The following is a 27432-nucleotide window of genomic DNA, read 5'->3' as shown; positions in this document are numbered from 1 at the left end:
CACTTCCCTGTTTGTACAACTTTTAAATTTGCTAAACTGTCCCACATTTCTAAAGGAAACAACAACAACAAAACAAAAAACAAAGCATGGGGCAATACCCCAATATTCTACAGTCAAGTAGTGTGTGTGGCCTTGACCCAGATATCAGGGAGAAGGGAAGCTCTCAACCTATGCCACAGTCAAAGCAAAAGCTTAACAATAACACATCACATGACTGAGCACTCATCTTTTTCTCCAGAGCTAGGATAGTCATTTTAATCTCCTCAACAACCCTATGTGGTAGGAACTACTATTATTCTCATTTTATAGTTAAAGGAATGGGTACAATGAGTTAAATAATATGCCAAGATTCCAGCATGGAAGAGTTAGAATTTGAACCCAGGGAGTCTAAATTCCAGAGCCCAAACTGGTGACCTCTACCCCCAGGGGTTCTTAACCTTTTTGTTCCACAGACCCCTTTGCCAGTCAGGTGAAAACCACAGACCCTTCACTAAGTCCACACTATACTGTGTATTATTTAATTAATAGATCACACCCACACCAACACATCCCCATGAGAATAATGTTTTTTTGAACTTCAAGCTCATGGACCCCTTGTTAAGAACCCCTGCTCTACACTATCCTACCTCTGTTATCATTTGCCTCATCATTGTTATTTTAGAAGCAGCTAATGAAAAACAGGAGCAAAAGTAAACTTTCCCACAGTACTCACCTCTGGCATCCTCTCCAATGACGTCACACTCCAATCAGATTCGAATCTAGAGAAGCGAACTGTAGAGAGAGGACGGTTCCCGAGGCCTTCTGGGAATTCCAGATGCCCAGCTTGGAAAGGCCCTCTAGAGGAAAAGGTGCTGAGCTCGGGCCCAAAGGACTCACAGAAAAGCCTCTCCCTCCTTTATCAGTGAATGACCAAACTGGGGCTTTCCAGGCTCCAACAAAAAAAGTCTTGTGTTTCTCCACCCAGACCTGCCCCTTAGGGAAGGAGGCTGTCACCGCTGTAGACCAAGTCTTCTGCTGGGTCCACAATTGCCAGTATAACATTAGCTGGCTCTGGGCTCCAAACATATATCCTGATGGCTACCAAAAAGTCACCGGAACACTTTGATCTGGATTATGTAAACTGAGGTGGAGCTTTTCACCCTGGATCTGAAAAATAAGAAGTTCTAAGCCTCGGCATTATAATGCCCTAAGTCACCTGTCCCTCACAAAAGACCTAATTGCAAATTCCTGTCCTAAATCCCTGCCATGGACACATTCTCTAACATATGGGTGTGGACAGACGCCTGATAGTGCACTTCCTGGTCACGTCCCTACTAACACTATCGTAGTGTCAAAAACTGGACTGTGATATTGACCAAAATTGTGTACTTTTAGGCATCTGACAATGCTAGCAGCAACTTCTACACCCAAAATGTCACAGGGTCCCTGTGGAGATATTCCTGGTTGATGTTATAGCCACTCTGGATCTGAAAGCAGCATGGGAACAAAACCCATCTTTGTCACCATGCTGGAGACATGACGTAAAAGCCCAAGTGTTACTGGGATACACAACTCGATTCTCCCCATAGGCAACCGTGCGACTGTTTCTTATGAAGGGCCAAAGCAAGAGAACGGTTTAAAAGTTGTGAATGGACGTTAGAGACCAGCCTTATTTTACAGATTTGGAGAACAAGACCAGAGAGGTCAGATCACATTGCTTTGTTTACCTATGGAGCAGGTCTCTGCACCTGGAGAATGAAATCTGGGCTGGAGTGCTAACTCTGGCTTTCCAGTAGCCCCGTGACCCTGGTGAAGCTGTAAGTCCCCAGTTTCTCCCCATTTTCTCATCTGTGGAAGGGGCCCGTAAGCTCCACCCCACAGAACGGACACGCGGTTGGCACGGGATGCTGCAGCCTGTGGAAGCGCTTTCTACCATGTAACAGGTTGTTCAAATACAGGCTTTTACCAAATGCACCCTCACGCACCGCTCCTGTTTTTCCTGTCTCTGTTGAAAGGATCAGAGAAGCAACAGCCAGTGCTGGGAATGTTTGTGCAGGCTCACTGGCTTCTCCTTTAATCCAGATCCTATCTTTTCTTTTCCTCAGGATGGGGGAGAGACGGGCCTGGCCTTCACCACCTCCAGACCTGCATATGTCACTGCTGTCAGGGAAGGACAAAACCCCAAGGGAGAGGGGGGAGAAATAAATCTTTTGTTTTTGAAGCTAAATAGCCCAAAATGCAGATAGAAAAGTTCCATAAAGGTTTGGTTTTCACCAACGCAGAGGGGAAACAAAGCTGACTCCTCCTCTGGCCATGCCCTCTGACCCTCTGCCTGGAAGAGCTCAGCTCTCTCAGCCTTCGGAGCTGGCTTCAGGGTTCCCTCAGCGGTTGTTTAGGGGCTGGGGAGGGAGCGCTTTAGCACCAGCCCCAGTTTCCAAATGACAGGGGGAGTTGACCAATTAATATTCATGAGCACTTTTTTGTGTCTGCTGCAGTTTCTCTTGCAAGGTAGGTTTAGAGGGAAGAATCTATCAGGGTAATTCTCCTCCTGCCTCCACCTTTGGAAATCCGGGGTGATCAGAGCTGGCCCTGGGCTCAAATTATAAATATTTCACAGGGTGAACCCCCTCTCCTCTGTCTTCCCCCCACCACCCTCACCCCATATACATTAAACTCATTCTTCCCGTTTAACAAGGGCCACTGTGTTTCCTCTGGGCTCAGCTTGTTCAGTTTGAACCTTGGGTCTGTGTCCCTAGATTCACAGCAATTTGCCATAAATCCCTTCAGCCACTGTAACACAATTGATTGTACTGCCTTGCTGTTAAACTTGCCACTGGCCACAGCCCGGGGCTGGGAAATGTCTTAGATCTGTCCTTCAGTTACAGCCCTCTGTGGTCAGACCAGCAAGCCCCAGCCCAGCGGGAGGAACTCAAGAGCAAACAGAACAGGGTAGGAATGTTGAGGTTTCTTCCATTCATTTGGGGGTGCATGGGCATCCCTCCTTTCCCACAGTGACTGCCAGCAAAGTTTTATCGTGTCTAACCAGCAGGAATATTCTAATTTGTCACAGGTGGCAGCAAAAAGAGCAAGTAGAAGACTCAGGTGAGGTCTGTCTTTGACTTAAATTTGGTCTTCTTTTGTCAGTAAAATGGAAAAAGAGATTTGCCTTATCCCCCTAAGGGAGAAGCGGTGAGGACAGAAGGAGAGAGTGATTGTGGACACACTTCTTGAATAGCCAAGTGTAGTACATGGGTTTCAGAGCATTGGTTTCCAAGGTGTTCATGCAATTGCAGCACTTGTGCCAAAAGCACAGTAATAATACCACAGTGCTAATACGGATTCTGAGATGTACTGAACTGAGCTCCTCCCATGAGCAGAGGCAGCGAGGAAACAGGCCCAGCAAGCTTAAGTAACGGGCCCAAGGCGACACGGCAGGGCAGTGGGGAAGCCAAGCCTAGAGCCTGGGTTTCCTGTGTGACCTTGAGCAAGCTCTTTCAGCTCTCCAAACCTCAGTTTCCTCATCTGCGAAAAATAAAGGCAGCTGAAGATCCTTTCAGGCCTGAGTACACTGTACCACCATTCTCGACAATTCTACCTGGGCTATATCAACAGGCTCAGGCCCACAGGCCAGAGCGTGAGACGGTCAACGGATGTCTGTGGAGTGAACGAACTGAGGGCTGGGTCAGTCCAGCTGGATTCACGCTCCCGTGTAGGGCCTGGACCGGCTGCCTTTACCAGAGCCAGTGTCTCCTGTCAGTCACAGCAGAGACACGGCCAGTGAGGTCTGTGCCCAGTGACAGGAAAGCTCCTCAGGCGAGAGGCCACCAGCTGCGGGGGCAGGCCAGACGGACGCGGCTTTTCCCAAACAGAGGAATTACTCTCCCTGGCACCCGGCCTTCCCAGCTCTGTGAGCACACCAAGAAGAAAGGCCACCCTGCAGCCAGCTGACAGGCAGCTCCCTGGCAGCCCACCAACCCTGCGCCTACATCCCTCAATCAGCTCATTCTCCTGGCATCCTCCCTGGGGCTCTGCTCTGTTCCTTTCACAGGGTCCTGCGGAAAGCAAGCTGGGCAAGAGCAGATTGAGGCAACCCTGTTCTTCGGCCAGCCTCTCGAAAAGGCGATTTGAAAGGCTTGACTCCGTGGGAGTTGCTGGGGACGCTCCAAAACCAGAATGGCTTCAGAGCCTCCAGGAAGATTTCCTGTCTTACCTTCACCCCCGCTGCCTGCTCTTCCCAGAATGGGATGCACGTATTCCGGAAAGCTCACGCTGACATGTGAGATTACCTTCCAAGCTGTCATAAACATACCAGGGGCGAGAGTCATATTGCGGTTAGAGGAAGGGAGCTTAGCCGCCAACTGACTGCCTTGGCACAACTTTCAGTGGAGGCCTCAACAACTCTGGGCCTCAGTTTCCCCCGGGGTGAAAGTGAAGCCCAATCCAATCTGTGGCCAGCTTGACCATGGGAGCAGCTCAGAAACTAAAACACATATAACCAGGGACAAAATGACCCAGGCTCAAACAGATCTGAATTTTTATAGGATTAAAAACTTTTCTATTTGTCGACAGTTGTGGGTGCTGAAGCAGTGAAGGCCACAGTTACCATTTTACCTTGCCTGATCTAATCAGAAGGAATGATTTTTTTTTTTTTAATCTCCACAGAACAACCTGTTCCCTGCAACAGCTAGAAATGATCTGCATATGGGTTGAGGTGGTCCCTGAACAACGGGGACCCCTGTGGGCCCCTGAAGCCCAGCTATGAATTGCAAGGGAATTACTGAGTCTTTCTTGACAACTTGGGGGAGCAGTCAGTCAGTCACAGGTAGGTAGAGTCAGCACTTCTCACCAGTTCTCTTCTTGTCATGAGGCAGAGCCTTCTGTCTGAAGAAAAAACAATGACAACATAAAATGGAGGCCTCAGCATAGTGTTTCAGGCTCTTCCAATCACATCTTCTTGCTTCTAGGCAGTCCCTACTCCCTCCATTGACCAAGGGCAGGGAAAGCATGTTGCCAGGCAGAGTCTAAGGATTTAAAGGCTCTGTTTATATGATGAAGGCTTTCTGGAAGCATGATGGTAGCTGGGGTCTGACAATGGAGGCAGGTGCGTCTGCCCTTAAAGGAGTCACATGACCTCTCTCTGCTTTGCTTTTCTCTACCTGAGAAAAGGGAGATGTGCCTCGTTAGTGGTAACAGAGGAGCACATGAAATACCTAGAAAGGTATTTCAGCAATAAAGATGAAACCCTACTGAAGGAATATTTTATTTTATTTTCTCTTTATTTATTTTTTTAATGTTACATTAAAAAAATATGAGGTCCCATATATCCTCCACCCCCCTCGCCCCACTCCTCCGCCCATAACAACAACCTCCTCCATCATCAAGGAATATTTTAAAACTGTTTTTGTTTGATAACTGGTGGAGGGAAAATCATGGTTTGTGCCCAGATTTGCCTGGGTATCCACTGACCTTTATATGGATTTGGTAAAAAATAAATAAATCAAGTACCTCTACCAGGCACCCTCCATGGGACCCTGGAGGAGTCACAGTCACACACACACACACACACACACACACGTGCACACCCACTACTCCTCTTACATACACAGCCCTGCCCTGCCCCACCATCTCTGTACTCTGCACTCTCCCTTCCCCTCCACCGTGATTGTCAGGTCTTCAGACACAGAGTTAGATTCTGAAATGGCTTTGAGCTGCTTTTCCAGGCCTAGTGGCAGCTCTGTGCAAACCCATCCATTTCTTCTCCTTGGAAGCCACAGTCACATGTGGCCCAGGCTGGCTGGTCAGGGTAAGAGCCACAGATCTAGGGTTGTGGCAAGGACAAAGCTGGCAAGCCCACCCAGGGCAGGAACCTCTGCCCTCAGGCACAGCTGGACTATAATCAAGTGGACAGTCATTCCCCAGGGTTAAGACTGACTCCCAAGGCATACTTAACCACTGAAGCTATTAGATAAGGCTACAGACCTGGGACTCCAGTCTTTTACAGTGGTTTTAATACATTTTTAGCATCTATCTCTATACATGTGTTTTCAGAGAGTTTTTTCTTTTATAATCTAATTCTTTTCTTGTATATGTTAACAACCTGATGCCAATACCCAAGCACATTACTAAGTATGCAATACATACTTACTTTTAAAATAAATGCATCCATTTACTCAACAGATATTTACTGAGCACCTGCTATGTACCAGGCATTATTCTAAGCTTCGTGAACAAATAGACCAAATTTCCTGACCTCACAGAGCAGTAAATAGATAAATACATCATGTCAGGTAGGAATATATGCTTTGCAGATGACTAAAACAAGGTAAACTGGAGTGAAAATGATAGAACCAGGGAAACTCTGGCTACGTTTGAGAGGATTCCTGGAAGATGTAAGGGAGGAAGCTACATAAGGATCTGAGGCAATGGTAAGGCAGAGGGAATGGTAAGGCAAAGACCCAGAGGCAGGAATGTGCTTGGCATGTCTGAGGAGCAATGAGGAGGCCAGTGTCTGGAGCACAGGGAGGGAGTGGAGAGCGGGGGACAATGACATTGGAGAGGTGTCCAGGAGCCTGATCAGGCAGGATCTGGAAGGCCATGGCAAGGATATTTGGTTTTTTACTAAGTGTGATGGGAAACCAGGAAGGGTTTTAGGTAGCTGTGGCAGTTTGAGATTATTTTATGAGTCCCAAAAAGAGAAAGATTATGTTTGTAAACTAATCTATTTCTCTGGGTGTGATATCCTGTGATTAAGTTAACTTCAGTTGAGGGAGCCTTTGATCAGGTTACGTGATAAGATTGCTTTAGGGCTTCTGATTCCACGCCAGTAAGGCAAGACTCAAGTTGAATCCCTTGCTTCTTGCTGGGTCTGATATAAACGGACACTCACTGAGACAGACATAGGAAGAGAGCTCTGTCATTTTTGATCTTGCCATGTGACAGAAAGCTGAGGCCCCGGGGAGAGATGAACCACTTGCTGGATAGCTTACAGCTGAAAGTGGGAAGAGTGCAGAACAGCCGAGACTGATACAGGAAGCCCTAGGAGACAAGCCCTATGCCAGCTTGCAGCTGAAATCAGGAAGAAAGTGGGGCAGCTGGGCTGACGAGGACGCCCGATGAGAAGGAGAGACCAGGCAGAGATCACCTGCCATTTTGCTTCAACACTTGGCAGTTGACTTGGGTGAGAAAGTACCTCTTATGGTGCCTTGAGCTGGACTTTTCACAGCCTGGAAACTGTAAGCTTTTACCCCAAACAAATCCCCATTATAAAAGTCAACAGATTTCTGGTACTTTGCATCGATAGCCCTGGGGCAAACTAAGACACCATCTCTTGGGTCAGCTTCTGTGGGATTGGCTTCCATCTCAGATGAGTACTTACCTCGTGGTGACAGGTGGCTGCTAAAACTTCCAGAGCTCACGTCCTTTCAGGTTAAGTCCACCAGAAAAGAGTTCCAGTCTCTATCTCTCTCTCAGCATTCCCCCTAAAAGCCTCATCGCCTCTCATTGGTTCTGACTGTGTTATGTGCCCATTTCCAACCAGTTAGTGGAGCAAGGGAGAGGGATGAAGTGACTGGCCTAGGATTAGGCCCCGTGCTTCCTCTCCCCACCCCCAGGCAAAAGCTGAAGATGAAAGGAGGATGGTTCCCCAAAAGGAAAACTGAGGGCTGAATCCAATGGTTTCGTAAGACGAAGCAACAAATACTGTTATAAATTGATGTTACAAGTTGTCACAATATGTGGGAGGATGGAGCAGGGAGCGACTCAGGACATTACTTAAGGACAGAATTTGGCATAGGACCCAAGAGAGCAGGATTCCAATAGAGACTATTTTGCTCTCTAACGTGGGCCTGTAGCATTCGCCAACCCTAAATCCAATGGGGAAACTGGCTCTGCTATGTCTCAAACAAAGACTATAGGAGCCCCAAGTAGGAGAAAAGGAGTGACCAAGTTGGGGGTATGGGTGAGATTTGTGGAGTTTCTAGGCGTTGAGTCAAATTTTGAAAAAAAAGGACAAAGCAGATGAATGGGTAAAGCAGAGAGGTATTTTGAGAAGATATGAAAGCCTGATGCTGGGAGCAATTGTTATGTGTGAGAGAGAAAGCTTTCATGCAATCACTTCTTCATTCCTTCATTCACTTAATGCATTTTGATTGAACACCTAGTAATGCCAGACAGCAGTAGGTGCTGAGGCTTTGAAAGTAAATAAGATACAGTCCTTCCCTCAGATGGTGTAGAAACAAAACTTATATCAGGGAAGGGTGGGACAGTCGTTAGGATACTATCCTGATGACTAAGAGGTAGGAATTTTGACCTCAGAAATGAACTTTGGAATGAAACCTGAGGTTAGAAAATCAGACAGCCCAGCAATGTACACAAGTGCTAGTGGCTAGAAGGAAGTGGAGAGTGGGCCAAGTGACGAGAGAACAGAGGGGAGCAAGGGAAGGACAGGGCCATGGAATGCAAAGGCAGGACATCATTTCAGCAGAGTGGTGAAAACAGTAGCCAGAATGCTCTGGCAAAAAAAATCCAGGAAACTGGATAATACCAAGTGTTGACAGGGATAGAGACCTAGAGGGACATTCGTGTATGCTGTTGCAGCAATTCTGAGGAGCAATCTGGCACATTTGGTGAAATTAAGTATAGGTAGATTTTGCATGCAGCAATTTCCCTCCTAAGTATAGATCCCAAATACATTTTTAACTTATGATAATGCAGATTACAGCGTTATTCATGACAATGGTAAATTGGAAACAATTTGAGTGTCTATCACTGAGAACAAATAAGTAAACATGGTGAACAAACACAAGAAGTTATAAGGACCAAATTTAATGTACTCTTGGCATCTTGAATGAATCCTAAAAAGACAGTGCCAAGTCAAAAAAAAAAAAAGAAAGAAAGAAAAGTAAAATGAAATACATAGTGTTTTAGTTTGCCAAAGGGCTGCTGATGCAACGTCCTAGAAATGCATTGCTTTTATAAAGGGGATTTATTGAGGGTAAAAGCTTACAGTTTCAATGCCATGAAAAGTCCAAACCAAGGTGCCAAAAGAGGTACTTTCTCACCAAAGTTGGCTGCTGTTGATTCTGTGTTACAGGCACCTGACAAAGCAAGATGGCGGCCGTTCTCTGCTAAGGCGTCAGCCTTCCCCTCTGGGTTCACTGTCTGCTTTTGAGCTGCTCCATGGGTTCAGCCTCTTTGGGACTTTGTGCATAAGCGATCCTCTAGTTCTCTCTCACATGGCATGACCAAATATGGCAGCTTCCTTTTCCTGAGTCTGTGTGAGTCTGTATCTCTTTGTGTTTCCATTTACATCACACCCAGCAAGGGGGCAGAGACTCAACCTGAGTCAGGCCTCAATCAAAGGACCCTCAACCAAATTCAATGCAATCAAAGAGTATCACACCCACAGGAATAAACTAGTTCAAAAAACAATCTTTCTCCTTTTGGGATTCATAAACTAAGCTTAAGCTGCCACATATAGTAATATCATTTACATAAATTTTAAAAAAAAACGTATGCACAGAAAATTTAATACTGCAGCTTGCCCAACCTCTACCACCACCATCGTACTCCTGATTCCCCTTTTCTCCATTGTTTTTTTTCTCCAGAGCACTATCACCTTCTAACATACTGATAATTTTCTTAATTGTTTGTTTATAGATTATTGTCTTCCATCCCCTATTAGAATATACATCCCATAAAATCTGGGATCCTTATTGGTTCTGTTCACTAATATGCCCCAAATGCCTGGCACATAGTAGGTACTCAACATACACTAGAGCAACAATACACATTTTGCAAGAACACACACAAACCAAAAGATCCACTTTAAGCACATGAGAATAGTTGCCTGTGGAGGAGGGAAAGGGAGTTGGGTGTGGGGAATAAAAGATAATGAATAAATAAATACTAAGAAGCAAAACAAGGGGGGGGGTTGAGGGAAAGAAGCCAGAATGCACAGAGGAGAGGTAGTCAAGCAGGAAAGGCTGCATGTGGAGCCCTGTCAGAGCTCAACCAGGAGGGGTATGAGGGATGAGATGGAGGCTGGTTTCAGCATGGCGGTGGCTGCTTGGTCCCGCTCTTTCCCATCTCCCAGGGGCTGGCCTGGGCTTACCATCAGCCATGGCTGGCTTGTGCAAGACATCAGGTCCTGAAACCATAAACCTGGTGATGCTACAAATTCCTGTCTTGGGAAACCAGAAGTCTGAAGAATTCCAGGTGAGTGGCCCTTTCCAAACCCATTTTGGGAAAGGTGTTATTTGGAGAATTCTGCCCTTGGGACTGTGCAAGCCCATAAAGGATAGCCAGTTTCTCCATTTGGCCTTCCCAACTAGTGCCTATACATTAGAAGGTTTAAAACAAAGCAAGACTGTTCATGCTAGAAGGGACTCTCAAGTCATCAGTTTCCACACCTGTGGCAAGAGAAATATGTGGGGAGATTTGGAAAACAAAATTCACAAGCCTGGATCCTCACAGAGATTTCAGATTCAAAAGATCTTAGAGGGAAGCAGATTTGGCCCAGTGGATAGGGCGTCCATCTACAACATGGGAGGTCCGTGGTTCAAACGCCGGGCCTCCTGACCTGTGTGCAGCTGGCCCATGCGCAGTGCTGATGTGCGCAAGGAGTGCCCTGCCATGCAGGGGTGTCCCCCGCGTAGGGGAGCCCCACGCTCAAGGAGTGCACCCCATAAGGTGAGCCGCCCAGTGCAAAAAAAGTGCAGCCTGCCCAAGAATGTCGCCCTACGCACGGAGAGCTGACACAGCAAGATGACACAACAAAAAGAAACACAGATTCCTGTGCCGCTGACAACAACAGAAGTGGACAAAGAAGAACACACAGCAAATGGACACAGAGAACAGACAACTGGGGTGGGGAGAGAAATAAATAAAATAAATCTTAAAAAAACAAAAACAAAAAAAAGATCTCAGAGAACTCAGACATGTGTATTTTTAAAGTTCCCTGGTGGTTGCCGCCCAGCCAGCACCAGAGCACTGAGCAGTCAGAATCCCATTCTGTCTCCAACAGCCAACCTGGCTCTCCCCAGGAATCTGTGCTTTCCTCCATCCGTGCCAGGAATGCTGGAGGGGGCTTTAGGAACCGACTCTGTTGGAACCCTGGGTGGAGGTGGGCAGGTCATGGGCCAAAACATCTCCCCAGCCCTGCTCCAGTGTCAGCACCCCAGGCCCTCCCACCTGGGCCCTTGGTCACCAGGCCCTCATGCATGCACACAGGCTCCAACCTGTCCTAAGCCCAGATCTAGCATTTCCCAAGCAACTCCCTCAGACTGCTTGGAACAGAGGCAATTGTTCTCCTAAGAACGTACTGCAAGGAGAGGCCTATCCGTCTCTTCTCCCTCTCTCTCCATCCTTCCTGTCTCTTCCTCCACCTCTAACCCCTCGGAAGGAGGGTATCTTACATATGCTGCTCTTTGCCCCTTTTCTTCTCCAACTTGCAAGTCACACATGCTCATCTGTGGTTATCTGTGCTTAAATCCCTTCATCCAAGTGAACACCCTTAAGCAGTCAGGGGCACATTTTTCCACACTGGAGACTGAAGTTGGGGCAGAGGGGTTTTAAAAAAAAACCCACGTTTGGAGTTACCGACCTTCCTGAAGGAATCGTCCTATTATTTAAAGGATGGATTATGTCTCCCCACCCCCACTGATGAAGCAGTAATTTGTAACAAGAGAATCTGGCTAAACAAGTTTCCGATTCAAGCGTTATCTTGTGGACAAAGAACTCTTTGAATATGGTTTCTGTGTTTGGCTTCTTCTGATGGAGTGGAAAGTTATGTTTTCACTGTTGCTGGAATTCTTGTCTTCCTTCCGCAGTGTCTCACTGCGGCCAATCCCTAAGGAGGCAGAGCTGGGCTGGACCGGGCAGGGGCAGGCCACGTGGCAGGGAGATCTGTGGCCAGGCCATTTCCTGCTAATTAACACGTGGATATTGATAATATTTCTCTCTAGGAAGCCGCGCCAGATAAGGCCGTTGGTCCCCGTGTCATCAATAAGCAGAAGGCCCCTTTCCAGAAGAGCCCATAATCCAAACATGCTTGAGGCGGGTGATTGATAGAAAGCTCCCATTTTAAAAGGATTCCAAATCTAAACAGAATGTGTCTGGTTACTGACAAAATTAAATTACCCTGAGCTGGAGGAACTTCCCCTTCCAGAGCAAACAAAGTTACAGTTACAAATAAAATAGAACTCAGGCATAAATTCTTAGAGGTTTCTAAGAACAAGTGTGATTGTGAAATTTATGGGCTTAATTTTCTTATATGTTTGCCCCACTTTGATATATTTCATAAATGAGAAGGTACAAAAAGCTTTTTTTTTTTTTAGTTAGCATTTGAAGGGTCAAAAGTCCACAGATTCTTTGGTTGTAAGCACTTGGAGAGCCAGGTTTTACTGAGCTCTCTTCTTGGGACTGTTCTGGGAAAAATCTATCTTTCTCCCCCCCACCTAGAAACATGATAACCAGGGCTGCCCAGGAGAGAAGGAAAAGGCAGAAACTTTTCCCATGCTGTGATGGCCTCACTTTCTTGGGGACGGTTTACCACTTAACAACTGCTCTGTGACATGCCTCCTCAGATATTCTCGTCACCTTTTATGCTTACAGAAACTAGGCTGATGTAGCAAAACAGGAAGGACCGTCTGAGGATTTCAGTTTTTCAAATCAGCCAGATGGCAGTTCCAGCCAATCATTTTATTTATTCCACAGGTCTTTGGTGAATTTCTGCTTCAAGCTAGCACAATTTAGGCTCCGAGAGGAATCTAGATGTCTTCAAGGTAACTAATGTTTGTGAAGTGCATTCCCATTTACAACATTGCTCACAGGGATGCCAAGCAATGGTGGATTTAAAATGCTGAGACTGGCAAGGGAGGCTGGCTGACAGGGAGGACACCTCCAGAGAATGGTACAAGCCCCTGCTTAATTCAGGGCTAACCCTTCAGAGACATCAAAAGAGCTGCAGCACAAAGAAAGAGATCTGCAAAGTCTGGCCCTCCAGGTGCTCTCAACCAGAGTCTAGAATTTCCAGTTCTGTGGTTTGGGTTTAAGTGTTCAGCTGGGAAGATGTCTTCCTCTGAGACCCAAGCTTCAACAACAATGCCCCACTCTTTCCTTGGAAGCCAGTTTCAAAAATCTCTTCTCTGACGGAGAAACTTTATCACATACGTCCTCTGTCCTCGTCTTTGCTACAGCCACGAAACATGGGCCTGGCCAGCCCAGCTGGACCCTCCACTGTCCTGTTCTGAAGAGGGAGATGTCACTGACATTGTTTTATATTTGGGGGAATTTTGCTTTCGATTAATGGGCTAAGCTGTTACATTCAGGACGGTGCCCCTCCCCCTCTTCAATGTGTGAGCCCCACCACGCTGGGTGGGTCCTCAGGAGAGCAGCTGAGGCAAATGTGAACACAAGCCTTCCCAGTGCTCGGCCAGGCTGCGCCATCGCAAGCCTCTTCCATCACACTGTCATCACTTTGCAGAAAACACCCCAAGTAGTCCAGCTGCAGAACTGCTGGCAGCAGAGAGCTGACCAAGGGGACAGGCACCCCGTCAACCCCTCCTGTCCTTCACTGCCTCCTGTGATGTCTGCGGGAGGTGGGAGGTTCTGGGCTGGCGGCGAGACCACTGCACCATCACTCAGCTGGACTGCACGCTTTGTGGCCATGCTGAGCACTCTCATGAGGCCTTCGGGTGCCCAGAGCCACCATGAGCCGCCAGGACCAAAGCCACCCATCCTCTGTTCTGTTCCAAGAGGGTCCCCCCAGGCCACCTTCCGAGCGGGTTATCACTGCTTAAGCTCATTCTATATAGAAATTATGGGGCCCTCACTGCTGGTATGGCAGTGGTTTTAAAAATCAACTCTGGGGACAGTTTGGCACTTCCTCAGAAAGTTAAACACAGAATTACCATATGATGCGGCAAACCCACTCCTAAGTGTATACCCCAAAGAACTGAAAGCTGGGATTAGGATAGATATATGTACAGCAATATTTGAAGCAGGATTATTTCCATTGCTAAAAGGTGGAAGCAACCCAAGTGTCCAACAATAGATGAATGGATAAACAAGATGTGGTATAGCCATACAATAGAATATTATTCAGCTGTAAAAAGGAATGAAGTTATGATATATGCCACTACATGGACAAATCTTAAAGAGATCATGTTGAGTGAAATAAGCCAGACACAAGGGGAAAAATGTGATGATTTTACTTGCATGAAACACCTAGAATAGCAAATCCACAGAGACAGAAAATAAATTGAAAGGGCGGGGGATTGGGGGTAGAACGTTATTGCTTAATGGGTACAGACTTTCTGCTTGAAAAAATTTTGGTAATGGATGGTGGTGATGGTAGCATAACATTGTGACTATAATTAACACCACTGAATTGAACACTTGAAAGCAGTTTAAATGGGATATTTTGAGTTGCATATATATTACCTCAATAATTTTTTTAAAAATTCAGGTCAATTCAGAATAAATTTAATGAGCATCTATTATCGTTATCCATTCTATGTTTATTGCTCTCTTATGTGCCCAGCTACAGGAGTACAAGAGTCAGTGAGATAGGCCTCCAAAGTTCAGTGAAAGAACCTCCGTAAGAGTGCAGGTCATTTAGTCCCCAATCTTCCCAAGAAATTCCTGGAACATTTGCTCCCCATTTATTTGGCTTCCCTGAAAAAATAGCCATAACAGTTGTCCAGAAAGAGTACAAAAGAGCATGGGGGAAGTCAGACATGGGTTCAAATGCAGCTCTACTACTCATTTATTATGCGACATTAAGCTCCTTAACATCTCTGAGCTTAGTTTCTTCATTTATAAAGTGATGATAATAAGCCCTTCTTTAAAGGAGTGCAGCAGGGTTTAACAAGCTGATAATGTGTGCAAATTGCCGAAGTTGGTATCTGACACAGAGTAGTAGACCCTCAAATACTAGCTGCTATGGTTATTGTGGTTATTTGTAATAATAATTATCATTATTATTACTTCAATGACTGTGGTTATTAACAGGTTCATGTTTTGTGAGGGAGGGTGGCCTTTCGGTGACAAGTAACATGGGGAAAACCTTAGGGGAACATCCTTTCTGGGAAATAGCATATCTGAGCCCCAAGTGGGGGCATCATATTATACCAACTTAGAGTCTCCGTTGGCAGTGGCATTTTTCAGTGACAAAAGCAAAGGTTTTATCTTTCTGGGAAAAAATGTGTAATTGAATTGTCTTCTCACTTACATGTGATCTTCAATTAATTCTTCTACCCCTGTGGATCTGTCCTCTTCAAAAACAAATTAAGGTGTTCTCTGCCAAGCCTGTCAAGAAGTTCAAGTGAAGATGCTGAGGGGAGTCCTACTCTGAGTTATCAGAGAGAGGAAGGCACCACAAACACTCCTTTTTCCTTTCAAAAAGTTGGCAGATCGTGATAAAAACAAATCATCATCATCATCTAAAAATGCTTTATATATGAATAGGCATTGTTTGTTTTCTTCTTTTTTTAGTTTGGGGAATATGGAGTTGCTAACAAGGGAGAATTGTAACTTGATGTTTCCTTTCTTCATCACCTTAGATAAGCAGAAGAAGATAACTTCCTGAACCTACCCAGGCATCAGCCAATTCAGTCGAGATCAGTAGTTTAGAGCCCAGTTTACAGTGGTCAACAAGCTAAAATATAGAAAAGCGTATCTGTCATTGCAGGGTTTATTGCACAGAAAGGATTTTAATATTTGAGGATAACCTCTACTTTTGGATTATAAGGCCCAAGAAGATAAATTAGACAGATACCCCACATTAAAAAACTTCCTTAAGTCAAGGAAGGAAACCATAAAATGGTTTTCATGATATCCATATTTAGATTTTTTGATATTGGGCCTAATTCGTAATTTGAGTACAGTTTTCCTCTTTTATTGCTAATACATTGAATATATATATTTCCCACTGTTTAAATCAGAGGAAAAGGCTTCATCTAGGATTATTTATTTTTACTCTTTAACTTTAATTCATGTGCCTCTGGAGAATGTATCTTTTGTATGATTCTGCTTTCAAAAACCTAAGGAAAACAGAAAATGAGATGCTATTGGTCAAGTTCCTTTAAAAGGTTGTTTGGAGGGGTCTCTCATGAACTTTTTTTTTTATAAGTCATATTTCAAATCTTTGATCTTGACAGCCCTGAAATATTACCTTATAATTACATCATAACTATGAAATGACTTTTGTTGGCTAGTGTCATGACTTTTTAAAAAGGTTCCACTAAATACACAAATACTATAGTGGAAGGATGTCAGAGTATTCCAAATGATTAGTGATGGTATTAAAATGGCCAGCATTGCTATATATTGTACCCCTAAGAAATGTAGGATATTTATGGCCAGGCCTTCAGACTTAAGTAGTCTGACTTAAAAAAAAAAAAAGTTAAGTGATGGCTTATTTTGCCTTTTAGCTTTTTCACATACTTTATTATTACTGAATGTCATTTATTTATTTTTTATTAATTAATTTATTTCTCTCCCCTTCCCCCTACACCCCCAGTTGTCTGCGCTCTGTATCCATTTGCTGTGTGTTCTTCTGTGACCGCTTCTATCCTTATCAGTGGCACCCGGAATCTGTGTTTCTTTTTGTTGTGTCATCTTGTTGTGTTAACTCTGTGTGTGTGTGGTGCCATTCTTGGGCAGGCTGCACTTTCTTACGTACTGGGCGGCTCTCCTTACAGGGCACACTCCTTGCACATGGGGCTCCCCTACACGGGGGACACCCTGAGGGGCAGGGCACTCTTTGCATGCATCATCACTGTGCATGGGCCAGCTGCACACAGGTCAAGGAGGCCCGGGGTTTGAACTGCGGACCTCCCATGTGGTAGACGGACGCCCTATCCATTGGGCCAAGTCCGCTTCCCCTGAATGTCATTTAAACCATTGATTCTTTTCCAGTGAGAAACAACAGAACAATTGAACAAAGTATCATCCCAACATTTATTAATTCAATAAATATTTACTGTAGAGTGATAATAAACCATATGATACAAATTCAGCTATGTGCACTTAGCCCTTCCCTCCCCCACTATAAAGAAAGAGAAGGAAAAATAACATTTTAAATAGTGTGGGCCATTCCAACCACCCATCAACTCAATGAGCAAGGCCCCCGAGGCAACAAGATGAGGGACACAGACCTGCTGCCCGCTCGGCTACTTTCACTTCCCTTGGACCTCTCAGATGTGAGACTAAACTGAGTCTAGAGTTTTAAAGATAAATGTTTGGGGTACGTCAGGGCCTCTAAATAGGAGCCAACTGATTCATCTCATTCCCAGACAAAAACAAACAAAGGAAAGCAAAAAGAAATTAAACAAAACAGCAATCTGATCCATTGTTGGAGAAAAATCTGGCTGTTTTGTACTTAGTGAGGATGGCCCTATACCATACTTTAACAGTCATTTAAGGGATTTTCAAGGATAATCTTGACTATAGGGAATATTTGCTTTACCACTGATTATAGTGCAGTCAAGTAAGGTACATCAGATAAATACAAGGCTGAAATTACAGGGGAAAATTCCTGGATCACCTATTGGGCATTTTAGAGGTTTGAGAATAAAGTGTGTATATATACCCCATATATATATATATATACACATACACACACACACCTTGAGAATGAGCCACATTTTGGGAGAGTAGCCAATCCTGACATGCCCTTTTCTAAACTAATATTTCATTTAACTGACCTTTACATTTCTTAAAAGTAAATTGTGAGCATGACAAATAACATAAATTTTAAAGGTGGGCTAATAACACAGATATCTGAATCTTCATGGTCATCCGTTTTTCCCTTTGAGAACTGAGTGCTAAAGATGGTTGGCTTGAGTACTTCTAAGGTCTCTTCCAGTTCTTTTTTTTTCTTTTTTTTTTGTCTTTTTTCTCTTCCAGTTCTTGAGAGTATATAATTCTATTTATATGTGCATCCTTTCTTTGGAATTTTGTCACTTGTGTCATTAGTATGTCTGATTGGAAAAGTTCTTTTTTGTAACCACTATTTTATGGACTTCTTTATATTGATGCCAGTAGATAATAATATGGATGAATGAAATATTTTGGACTTAATGTAATTAATTTAACAATAAACAACATTTCCACCCGGGGCGGGGGGGTAAACCCGGTATTTGTTCATTAGCATCCCTTTCTGTTTTTAGAATTATTTGTAGAGTTGGAGATTCTCTTGTTCTTGTTGTTGACTTTTTTTAGAATAAGCTAGTGATTTGAAAACAGAAGTAGAAACAGAGTTTATTTGCTAATCAGTGAGATCCATTAGCCAGAGGAAGGTTTTTACCCATAATGGGTATAGTATGTATACATTTTATAGTCAGGTGCCAGAACAGCAAGCCTTAGCTGGTACACACACTCATCTCAGTGAATCGCATCCCCACCCCCACAGTCTCTGTCATATCAAATCTGAAGTGCATCATGTCAAGCACTTTCTCCCTAATTGTTTGACAAAGGATATTCTCAAGAAGAGCTAATCTGCCTGTTTCTAATTCAGTTACAGTTTACCTCCTTAAAATGTTCCCTTGCCTGAGTCAGCGCTATCAAAAAAATCTTTATACTCTCTCTTTTAAGATTTTGCTTCTTTACAAACAGGTGGTCCACCAAACAGCTGGGGACCTCCCCAGCCCTCAACTAGCGTTTGATTCAAGCTCAGAATAAGCCTTGTTTAAGCAATCGGACTCCCCAAGGGGGCGGAAAACATACCACCACCAGCAAGAGAAAGCCATGAAGCAAGCAATTGAATTTTCTCACAACTCAAACCTAATCCTCCCCTCTCTCCTTGCAGGATCAAATGGAAATTGCAAAGGTCGCACGCAATGCTTCATTCAGGCTAACCTTTGCAATTCAAGAGAAACAAGGGTGACAAGATAGGGAATGAGACTTTTAAACAGAGGACCATTCTGCCTGGGGATAGTGTCACCATAGGGATTACATCGACAGATCTTGGTAGCTTTATTTTAGAACTAGAAAGGATGGCAAGAGAAGCAAAGAGCACCCTCATTAAAGCTGGCTTACTAGAGAGGCTTAAAATCCTCCTTTCCTCTTTGGTATCAGCCAAGCTACTCATGCCAATTTGTGGAGCTGCACATCATTATTTTAATTGTCTGCAGCCCTTGGGTGAGTTTTAATAATCTCACTGGCCTGGCTACAAGCAGGGCTACGGACACTACAGTTAAAGAGTTTTCATAGTGATATTTGGTGGCCACGGATGCAAATTAAAGAAAGCAAGGAAAATAGCCATTAATAAGCATTAGAACAAATTTGGGGTGTGTTTTGTTTCTTCTCTCATAAATTCGGAGCCAATCGTCCTCTGATGTAACAAAGATAACGTGCAATCAGGCCCTGGCAAGGGTTTCTATCTGATCCACAAAACAGTGCTCAAAGCACAGTCCTGCATTCCCCTGCTTTCCACAGTGTTCTCTTCTGTAGGTTCATCCCTGCCGAAAAATTTCCCTTTTCTCCAACCCGCCCCACAGCTTTCATAGAAGAAAAAGCCCTAAACAAAAGCTCGTATTGCACAGAATGTTAATTATCGGGTGACTGGGTATCAGTGGGGTCAGCTTCAGAGAAAGAAATATTCAGCCAGAGAAAAAGGGAAATCAGACCCTGCTGAAATCCGCTTCACACATGTGGCTGGTCGTTTCTCTCTACACTCCTTCCTAAGGCTTTCGTCCTGGGGAACCCTGGGCTTATATCTCAAACCTCCCTCCCCTGGAGAGTTGAGGAACGCCTGGGTCTGGCTGCAGAGTGTGCCCGCCTGAACGTCTGCACTTTGCTCAAAGCCACTTGATGGAATGGAAACTTTAAACATTCTTGGGATGCTCCTGGTATTTGAATCACTGTCTAAATGGGTTTGACATTTTAAAAGTTTGGAAACTTTTTAAAGACAGAAACAGAAAAAGGTGAGGGAAAAGATGAGACCCGTTCGTCAAAAAAGGAGAGGGCAGGTGAGGGAAAAGATGAGAACTGTCTGATACCACATTATCTCTGAACAGACGCCACATTAAGTCAAACGGTGTGAACTAAGGAAAAGGGCTGATCAGTTGCATTTGGACGACTCCATCAGGGACCTTGATGACTTAATATTGTTACCACCTTCCTGCCTGGACACATCCTTCAATATTGCTCCAAATTTGTGTGATTCTAAATTTGTGTGGCTACATGGGGAAAAATGAGGTCCTGTTGAAATATAAATGAAATTATTTTCCTCTGGTTTTGCTTCTAAATGGTTACTGTAGAACAACGAAGGAAGGAGGCAAGCTGGCTTTCTGGAAAAGCTCCTGGATTATAAGGGAGGTGTAGCCAAGGGTGGCGTCTAAGTAAAAGGCCTGGTCTTCACTGCCCACTGGAGTTGCCAGGGAAACTGGCGTGAAGTCAGCCAGCTCCGGCAAGCCTTATTAATAAAAACCTCTTATTCACTGTCACAGTAAGGCTGAAGAATCAACACTATATGGCAATAGTTATGGGAAATGAAGTGAGGGCAAAGGGGGGAAAGTGAAATAATCATAGTTACATGGGCACAATAAGGAGAAAATTAAGGGCTTTGGAGTAAATGTAGAGAGCTGGTTGATATCGAGATGCAATAAAAAAAACTATCAAAATAATTTTTTTCTTTCAAGAAATCAATACCATATTCCTGCCACAGAGATAAGAAAAGTGGTGATGAACCAGCCCAAAATAATCTCCAAGGACACCAATCTTTTTTGGAGATAGGACAATCTGTAAAGTTGTTAGTTTCCTGACATTCTCCCTTCTGCTCCTCTAAGTACAGCGTGATATTGATTTATTAAGCCAAACTGAGATTAATTTAATTTTGAGGATTTCTCAACACTAATTGGAGACACTCGAGGTGGTTGTGAAACTGAAGCTGGAAGCCTTGCCTTTCTGTCACAAGTGTGTCGACAGATGAAGGAGTCCCCCAAATCTAGGTCGAGTGGAAGAAGCTGATCACCTCAGGAAACAAAAAAGCCGTGCTCAGAAACCTCCTTTTCAGATAATGGTAAATCAGGAAAAGAAGCCATTTTATTTCATACATGCTTCCACGGCCCCAGGGCCACCCTCCAGGATGCAGCTGTGGGGCTAGGACAGCCACCGCCCGACTGAGGCGTCCTCAGAATCAGACACCGCTGGGTAAAGGCTGGGACCGGCTCCCGAAGCTTATTCCAAGAGGTGGACACTTCCAGACAAAAGGCACACACAGGCACAAGCACTTGATCGATGACAAATTTCTATCGACATTTCTTTGGAGCAAATTTAGAGGCACAGGCCAGCTTCTCCCCATAGAAAGGGAGGGATGAATGGAGACAATTAGAGTTGCTAGTTTGCTTGCTGAGGTCATACTTTCTCATTATTTGCCGGAAGGAACATGCACACCCAGAACGAGCAGTGCGCTAATGCAGACGCCCAACTTCCGGCGGAACTTCCGGCGGAACTTCCGGCGGAACTTCCGGCGGAACTTCCGGCGGAACTTCCGGCGGAACTTCCGGCGGAACTTCCGGAGGAACTCTCGGAGGAACCATCGGCGGAACTCTCGGAGGAACCATCTGCGGAACTCTCGGAGGAACCATCTGCGGAACTTCTGAAATCCCTCCGCAAATTCTGAAATCCCTCCGCTCTGAAATAAGTTCTTCCCTGCCCCCACATCCAGGCATTTCTGAGAGCAACTGGGGCGGGGGGTGGGGGATTATTTTCAACGCCCGTTCAGCTCCAGTCTTCATCCAGTAGGTCACTGACAGCCGTGGAAGCTGGAAAGCAGAATCCTCACTGGGCTAACCGTCTGCTGTGTGTCCAGTGCCGAGCAAGGCCCGGGGAGAAACACCGAGGAACGGGACCCAGAAGAAGTTCGCGGTTTAGTGCGGGAGTCAGGTGCCAGGTTCCTTCCAGGGTAGCTGCGCCTGAAGCGGGGCGTGGTTGCTAAGCAGCAGGTTCAGAACAGTTATTCAAGTCAGGAAGCCAAGACCTGCTTTTAGCTCTGCCCCTTGACATGTGAGATAAGTCACTTGTTTCAGGATCCTCTGCCTACAGTGTAATACATATAATTAGAGGATTACTTAACATCTCTCCTATAATGAGCTGAAGTTGCCCGGATATATTTTAATGATGCAAATTAAAAGGGAGTGTGATTCTGTTCCCAGGTCTTCTTGAGTGTAATCCACACACCCTTTCCCATCATCAGTCATAAAGGTCTTTTTGATTGATTGACTGATTTACTGGTGTCCTCCAAAACGTCATTCACAAATTCAGTAAGTTTTGCTGAGAGAATGAGCAAATAACTGAAAATCAGGCCTGGCTCCTTACTCCACAGTGTCTAGCACTTAGACAGTCATGTCCTTCATTCTATCGTGGATATCTATTGTTTTTTGCCTGCCGAGCATCCAGTTCCCTTTTTCTAGTAATAGTCGCATTTAGTTTTAGGGAACTACCCCTCTCTACTTGATACAGTCGTGGTGGTTCTTTTATACAAATCTAAGCTAAGCTAGAAACATACCGTCAGAACTTCAACCTTGAGTGCTCTTGAGAATGGTCGGCGTTCACCACCTGAGACTGTGGGACACTGAAGAAAGTTTCCATTGGTTCCTGCTGTCTGGATCCCATGGCCTGCTCTGGATCCTGACCTCTCCAAGCCTGGATTTTCTGCTCACCTTTTAGGTCTGTGACCTACCTTCATATCCTTACAATTAATAGCTTTTGTGGGTACATTAAGTAGAGTTGGTTTCTGTTGCTTGCAATTAAATTATTCTAGGGAAGCAGACTTGGCTCAACAGTTAGAGAATCTGCCTACCACATAGGAGGTCCAAGGTTCAAACTCTGGCCTCCTTGATCCATGTGGAGCTGGCCACGCGCACACAGTGCTGATGTGCACAAGGAGTGCCCTGTGACGCAAGGGTGTCCCCATGTAGGGGAGCCCCACGCACAAGGAGTGCGCCCTGTTAAGGAGAGCCTCCCAGCATGAAAAAAAAGTGCAGCCTGCCCAAGGAGTGGGGTGCACACATGGAGAACTGATGCAGCAAGATGACACAACAAAAAGAGACACAGATTCCCGGTGCCGTTGACAAGAGTGCAAGCAAACAGAGAACACAGAGCGAATGTACACAGAGAGCAGACAACTACTCGGGGGTAGAGGGGGAAAGGGGAATAAAAGAAATCTTAAAAAAAAAAAATTATTCTAACTGCTACTGTACCTTCAGAAAAGGTCCAGGTTTTTAACTAGGATACCTGAATAGAAAAATAGACATTTTAGAGCCAAAAAAATTATTGGAAATGTAGCCCAACCCTTTTGTTTTACAGACAATCCAATCCAGTGAACTAGAAGCCAGGAGACTCAGCTCCCTGTCTAGGAGTCCTTCCATTTTTTTCACTGTTTCCTATATTCAGGCCTTCTCTTTTCAGATTATTGCACATGGTTGCTTTCATGCTACAATGGCAGAGTTGAGTAGTTGGAACAGACCATATGTCCCACAAATCCTAAAATATTTGCTATTCTGCCTTTTACAGAAAAAGTATGCCAACACTTGCCCTAGATGATACATAAATGAATGTGTGGCTGTGTTCCAATAAAACTTTACTTATGGACACTGAATACTGAATTTCATATAATTTTTAAGTGCCTCAAATTTTTCTTCTTTTGATATTTTTCAACCATTTAAGCCATTCTTAACTCACAGACTGTATAAGAACAGGCAGTAGGCTGCATTTGGCCCACAGGCTATAGTCTACCTATCCCTGGTTTAAGTGAAATATAACCTAACTTATATAATAAAGTCATCCAAATATTTATTGATCATCTACTATGTGCTAGGCCTACAATGAGAAATAAGATAGCATCTTTACCCCCAAGGAACTCAAGTTAGAAACCCAAGGCCTTCCATAATAACAGCCACTGTTTACTGAGCACTGTGTGTATTATTTCATTTAATCCTCACTAATAATGCTTCAGAATTCCTGTGGCACCTGATGTCTCTATTACTCATGAGCTTATGCATGGCTTTGTTCACTTTTTCTGTGTTTGTTTGTGTTTCTCACCTCAAGCAACTGTAAAGAAGAAAATAGAAACACGATAAATTGGTGTCCAAACCTGAAATAGAGGTCCCTACCCCTCTCCCCCAAAAACAGAACAGAAAAAGTACTTGGAGACATAATGCAGGAAAATTTCTCCAAAATCAAGGAACATTTAAATCTGCAAGTGAAAAAAAGCCCACTGTAAACGAGGAAAATTTGCTAGAGAATCACCTTTAAGACTACAGGACTAAGGAAAGAATTCTTCAAGCATCCAAGCAGAAAACAAATGGTCCTACAAGGGGAAAATGTTTGGACTGGCTTCATCCTTTTAAATAGCAAATTTCAATGCCAGAAGATGATGGAAGAATGTCCATAAGGTTCTGAGGGAAAGAAAAGATGACCCAAGAATATTACACTCAGCAAGCAGTCATTCCCATACAGAGGGATAACAGTCAGACATTCTCCAATATGAAAAAATCCAAGGAATATAGCACCATTGAGTCCTTCTGCAAGGGTAAAAAGGTGGGGTTTGGGCAGCTATTTGAAAGTGGAATATAGTGAGTCAAGAGATTAATCAAATTAAAGAACTAGAAATGTAAAAGTCTTTACAAAAGGATTAGAAGTAGGCATTTAATCCAATGAAATGCAGAATGAGAACTTCTTTTGGAGAAATAAAAGCTTGCAAATCAGAATGTAGACATTATAAACCCTAACAAATTTAAAGTAATAGAAGCATCAAATATTTGGTGACAGGAAGAAGCACAAATGCTAAATCATCACATTCCCTAGCAGGCGGTCAATCAAAATCACCTACCCAACTTTTCAATTGACTTTCATCGCTTATTATTTTTTCTTAACCTTGGGGTAACCTTTTAGGAATGAATATGTTTTGTGATTAGGAACTAATTATTTGAAGTTCATCAATTTCACCTGAGCTTCCTTTCTTCTAAGTTCAGATAAAACCAAATCTAGTGTTTTAAATTATTTTTAAAGGTATGAATAATGGCCCTGTTACTAAAAGAGTTTTTTTCTGTCCTCTATATATCCACCCATCCAATCTGGATATGTGCATAAAGTGAAGAAGTATGGGATGATATTTACCAAGTGTTATTCATGGATTATTTCTGGATGGCAAATGGAACTAATCTTATTATGGGCTCACCACGTATCAGGCATATAGAACACTAACTGCCAAGTACTTTAATCCACCTAAGATTCCTAAGGTGTGGATACTATCATCACGCCCATTTTATAGGTGAGGAAACTGAAGCATGGGCATGCTTCCCAAGTTTATGCAGATAGAAAGTGGGAAATCTAAGAGTCAAATCCAGAGTCTGAGCTAGATTGCTGCTAAAAAGATTGGTGGGTTATGGGTAATTTGTCACCTTCCTTGTACTTTGAATTTTTAATTAATAATCGGGTATCATTAAGAAATAAAAAGTCATTACCAAAAAATAAAAGAGACTTTAGTTGGAAAACAGGAAAAATACTCCCAGGTATTACACTACCCAAGAGAACCTAAAACCTCCAGTTCCCTTGACTAATCTAGACAGCCTCCTTGGAGGAGGCTGGGGTGGGAAGGTGGGGGGCGGTGTCCAGAGGATTAACTCCTTAATGATCGGTGCAGGCTTTGAAAGAATAGGTGGTCTGAAACTAAAATGGTGATCATTGCAGTGGGGTAAATGAAGATTCGAAACAGCATACCTGTGATTTATTGGCTTTGGGCAGATTAGCCGGAGGATATAAGCATCCCTAAGGGATCACCTCTGTGAGAGAAGAAAGTGTGCAATACAACAAGAGGTCAAAGAAGTCCCCGGAGTAAGCAATCACATATCCAGGTTACTGTATCTCTGAACAATTTGCTAGACTGACAGGGCTTCATTTTAAATGATACAGCTTAACCAGAGTGGTATATTCTGCCCTGCAAGTGCTATCTAATAAGGGTGGTAAGCCTCTCCAGGGAGGGTGGAGGAACAGCTGTTTGTGTCACCTGGGAATGGCGCCCACATTCAAATCCCATCTCTTTGACAACCATTTTAAAGTCCCCCTGTCACTGTCACTCACCCGCAAAATTAATGACTAAAGGGGGAGGAGAGGAAATGCCTAGTCCCAGAAACAGAGAGAGAAAGACTAAGAGAGGGACAGAGCAAGTTAATAAATAAAACAAGAGCCTGAAGGGAAGAGCTGCTTTGTCAGAATATAAATATTTCCCTTCCCCTTTTATCTTTAATGTAGTGTGAGAAGCTTATTAAAGGGAAATGCATCTCTGTCCCTGGAGCCCTCGCACAAGCCTCGCGGGGAGCTGCCTGCAGAACGGGCTTGCCTAGCCCCACGCTTATAAACTCATCCCTGCTGGAAGTGAGCAAAGCATGCAGAGCAATAAAGAAGGGCTGGGGGAAGAAAGCGAAGCCATTGTGGCCATTAGGATCCTTATCTGGATGGGCCGGGTGTCAGGTTATGTTAATCACTGGGAGATGCTGAGAGACCCGAGAGGAGGAATGCCTGTCGGCTCAAAGGCTCGGCCAGAGATTCCAGGGGAGGCTGATGTCCCTAGACTTTTACTCCGCTCCACTGGAGAGAACGATATCCAGATTTAGACAAAGGGGAATTTGTCTCCAAGAGTAAGGCAGATAAGAGCTAATCAGGGTGGGGGTGGAGGTTAGGGTGGGGTCTTGTATGTGCTCCTCTGAGGAGCTCCTCCGCGACTGCCCATCTCTCATCTCCAAGAAGACGGCCAGTGTGGGAAGTCCCAGAACCAGCCTTCCGGAACCCAGGGCCACCACTTGGAGACAAAATCCTAAGCCAACAGCACAGAATATTGTTGCCCTCCACATCTCCTTCTTAAAAGCCCTAAAGAAGGTGTGGGGCATTTAGCGCCTGCATACGAATCCAGGCTGGCCAGGAGATCACACTGGGTAGGTAGGTGCCCGGTAAGTGTACACCGCATGTCAGCAGGGCCCATGCTGGTCTTGTTTACCACCGGATCTACAGGGCCTAGCACTCAGGGTTTTGGGTGGAAGAATGAACACATGCCTTTGAACACGACGATGAGTCTCTCTTGTTGGTCTTCTTTACTGCTTCTCTACAGAATTTCCAGTTCTGATCAGGACGTGGATTCTGCTGAGTCTGGGGCTGTCACATTTTTGCTAACCCTGGAGATATTCGGCTGTGTGGTTACACAAGGAGAAGCCATTCGCCCATGAGGTGCCATAGTCTAGCCAAAGGCTAGAAAGAAGCGTGGGGGTGGGGACGGGGGTGAAGGCGAAGCGAGTTAAAAATGGCCACAGAAGGTGCTGCTCCTTCCTTCCTCTTGGTGGAGCTTTCCCAGGAGAGCTGGCTCCAGTTGCCTCACTACTATGCCCACCCACAACATCCCCATGCATTTTTGTTTCTACAGTGTAATTAATGGAGTGCGCAAGGAAGCAGAAA

General features: G+C 44.5%; 1 long non-coding RNA gene across 1 annotated transcript in view; it reads right to left on the bottom strand.

Annotated features, from left to right (window-relative positions):
* Window positions 1-27432, bottom strand: part of LOC131279156 (uncharacterized) — a 48027-nt gene that overhangs the window by 3871 nt on the left and 16724 nt on the right. The window contains exons 3-4 of the long non-coding RNA XR_011649233.1: window positions 4826-4860; window positions 713-4273 (exon numbers count right to left, since the gene is read on the bottom strand). This is a non-coding gene — a long non-coding RNA (uncharacterized lncRNA). The remainder of the gene's footprint in view (window positions 1-712; window positions 4274-4825; window positions 4861-27432) is intronic.

The sequence above is a fragment of the Dasypus novemcinctus genome, chromosome 7, assembly GCF_030445035.2.
Source record: "Dasypus novemcinctus isolate mDasNov1 chromosome 7, mDasNov1.1.hap2, whole genome shotgun sequence".
Taxonomy (NCBI): domain Eukaryota; kingdom Metazoa; phylum Chordata; class Mammalia; order Cingulata; family Dasypodidae; genus Dasypus; species Dasypus novemcinctus.
This window is presented reverse-complemented; position numbering and strand designations above follow the sequence as displayed.